This window comes from Chlorella variabilis (assembly GCF_000147415.1).
Source record: "Chlorella variabilis unplaced genomic scaffold CHLNCscaffold_5, whole genome shotgun sequence".
Lineage (NCBI taxonomy): Eukaryota > Viridiplantae > Chlorophyta > Trebouxiophyceae > Chlorellales > Chlorellaceae > Chlorella > Chlorella variabilis.
In genome coordinates this window covers 1,752,558-1,755,876 of record NW_005435083.1, presented here as the reverse complement: position 1 = coordinate 1,755,876, position 3,319 = coordinate 1,752,558, and positions in this window count along the sequence as shown.

Below are 3,319 nucleotides of genomic sequence, written 5' to 3'. Positions count from 1 at the left end.
CGGCCCGCCGTCCCCCCCTCTTTTCGCTCACTCCGTGCCTGCCGTTCTGGTCGTCACGCCCCTACTCTCCCCCCCGTAACCCGCAGATGCTTGCGCTTTTGCGCTTGCCCCGTCCTCCCCTTGCCCGGTCTTCCCGCGTGCCGCCTTCACCTTTGCGGCCCCCGCCCGCCCGCCTGGCCGCTCTCCCAGCTACTGTGCCGGGGTGGGTGGGCCCGCTTTCTGGTGGTGGTGGTGTGCGGGTCCTCGACCTGCCCCTCCCCCCCACTGGTATGCTTGCCGCCCTTGGGCTGGCCATCAGGCGCCCCTCGCCTCCCTCCCCGCCCTTTGCGCCCGACCGCTCCCTGAGCCCGCCCTTTGCCGCCCGGGCGGTATTGCATGCTTTCATACAGTCCAGAGCTAGTGGGCACGGCTTGTGTGCCCCCAGCCCATTAATGGGCATTGCCTCTGTAACATCACAGATCACAGATCGGCTTTGTGCCACCGTCGTTGGCCGCGACGTTAAATAAGGAGCTGGATGAGTGCCGGTGGGTGATACCACAGGCACGAGTTCGAACCCCAGCCGGGACACTAGCTGGGACTTTGCCTCACGGCACCTTCGTGGCGGCATCTGGGCGGCGGACGGCTGCCCGGCAGACCGGCATGGCGCTTGCAAGACGGAGCCTCCCCGGGATGCCATCGGCGGCCAGATTTTCCTCGCTCTGGACAGCCGGCAGGGTTAGCGGGTTCGGCCCCAGCACATTAATGTGCCCAATCCCTGTAACACACACACACACACGGCTTTGCCTGTAACACACACACACACACACACACGGCTTTGCCTCACGGCACCTTCGTGGCGGCATCTGGGCGGCGGACGGCTGCCCGGCAGACCGGCATGGCGCTTGCAAGACGGAGCCTCCCCGGGATGCCATCGGCGGCCAGATTTTCCTCGCTCTGGACAGCCGGCAGGGTTAGCGGGTTCGGCCCCAGCACATTAATGTGCCCAGTCCCTGTAAAACACACACACACACACTTTTTTGTGTCGAATTTCCCGGAAGCCGCCGCCGCGGCCAGCAACCCCTCCCGCGACCCCCATGGGGTCTTACGCAGCGGTATTGATCCGCCCTAGGCCCCCTGGCCCTGCTTTGGGGCCTCGGCCTCAGGCGCGCGCTGGGGGCTCCCCTCGTGCCCAGCGGGCCCCCTGGGGTCCGGCTGCTCGTGCGGCCGGGCCCCCAGGCCCACCCAAAGTCCGCCACACTATCGCCATCTCCAAAGTGCCCGAGTTCGCTCGCGTCACTCTCCGCGCCCAGCTGCCGCCTGGTATGAGCATTGAGGAGGCCAAGCGGCTGGTGCTGCTGGCTGGGCCCGCCCTGGTGCTGTCCCGCCTGGAGCGCGGCCCGGATGCCAGTGGCCCCTCCTCCCCTGAGCCCGTCGTCTCCCAGCCCTACCCTTTGATGGCCAGCCGGCTCGGCGACCGCGTCCCTGTGGCGGTGGGGCTCACCTTCACCATGCGGCCGCCGCTCCGCGACGCGCTGCTTGCTGGTGGCAACCCCTTGCGCCCTACCAGCGTGCGGTCGCCGGCCCCCTGGCCGGCCGACGCGCCCCCTGCCACCATCCACGACGGCCGTCTGCTTGATGAGCAGGAGGCCTACCTGTCCGGTGTGCCTGCCGAGGTGCCCACCGCCGCCTTCATCGCCCACTTCCGCGCCGCCTACCCATGCGTCACGAGCATGGCCCGCATCCATCTGGACTGCGGCATGGCTTCTGACCGGTTCTCCCTGGTGATCCGCCGCTCCGACGACACCCTGCCTCGCGAGGTCGAGCTGTTGGTGGCGGGGCAGCCAGGTACTGCCGTGGTGTGGCGCCGCTCCCTGTTCCCCACCGAGCCCGCTCCGCCCGCCGGCCAGCCGCCTGCTGCCGCTGCTGCGGCTGCCGCTTGTGCCGCCGCCACTGGCGCCCCGCCGGCTGGCGCCGCGCCTGCCGGCCGGCCGCCTGCTCCCGCTGCTGCGGCTGCCGCTGGTGCCGCCGCCGCTGGCGCCCCGCCTGCTGGCGCCTCCGCCGCTGGCACCTCGCCTGCTGGCGCTGGTGCGGCTGCCGCCGGTGCCGCCGCCGCTGGCGCCCCGCCTGCCGGCGCCGTGTCTGCTGCCGGCTCCCCCACGGGTGTTGTGCCTGCTGGCGGGGCGGAGCCGCCTGCTCCCTTTGCCGGCCTGCCGCCGGCCCGTCCCCCCGCGATTGACCCCACGCCTGCCCCGCCTGCCTCTCCCGCTGCCCTCCGGGCGTGGTGGGACACCTTCCCGGGCCGCCTGGCTGCGCTGCCCACCGCCTCGCTCACCGGCGCGGAGCTGCTGGTGGCTGTGGCTGGCGTTGAGCGTGCTGGCAGGGCGCCTGTCGCTTGCGCCGCCTCCCCTGTGCCCGCCCTCCATCCACTTGCAGGCATTGTCGCCCTGGGGCAGGCGCGCGCCATTGTGGTGCACACCGGCGCGCGGCTGGACGCCACCATCGCTGCGCATCAGGCACTCGCCCCCGCCGTGCACCCCACCAGCTCTGGCGGGGGCCATGGCCTGGGCTCCCGGGGGCGCTCGGCCTGCTTCCCGCCCCCCGACCGCGCCCGCTCCGCCTCCCCCATTGCGCGCTCCCGCCTGCTGGCGCGCTCGCATGGTGTGCTGCGTGAGGGCGCTGTGCACATGCGCGGGGGCCTTGAGGTGTGGGCGGAGCGCCGCCTGCGCTTCCCCCCTCGCGCCATGTCGCCCTTTGATGACTACCCTACCCCTGCTCCCACCCAGTCCGGCTCCGGCGACTCCTCTGGTGCGGCCGGCGACGGTGTGCCCCTGCCTGCTGCTGGGCTGGTGGTGGCCGACCCCGCTGCTGCTGCGGCCCCTGTGGCAGTTGTGGCCCCCGCCGCTGTGGCGTCCGCGGTGGCTGCTGCGGCCGTTGTGGCTGCCGGGTCCCGGGCTCCCTCCCCTTCCCCCCTGGCGCCTGCTGCCGCTGCCGCCGCCTCCGCTGGCGGCCCTCTGGCGCGGCGCCCCCTCCTGGCGGGTGGCAAGCGGGGCGCTGTGTCCGACATCCGCCGCTCTGAGCGCCTGCGGCGCGTCAGTGTTGATGCCCCTGATGGGGTCATGACTGATGCCGCCTCCTGCTAGGCCTGCCGGGCCGGCGCTGCTCATCGGCAGCGTCAACGTCCGCGGGCTGACGGTGCCTGGGCGCCTGCAGGCGGCTGCCGCCCGCTGGCGTGCAGCCCGCTATGACGTCGTCTTCCTCCAGGAGCATCACCTCACCTCCCGCCTGCACAACCGTGCCACCATCCAGGCGCTGGCCGACCTCGGCTGGAAGGCTTTCATCT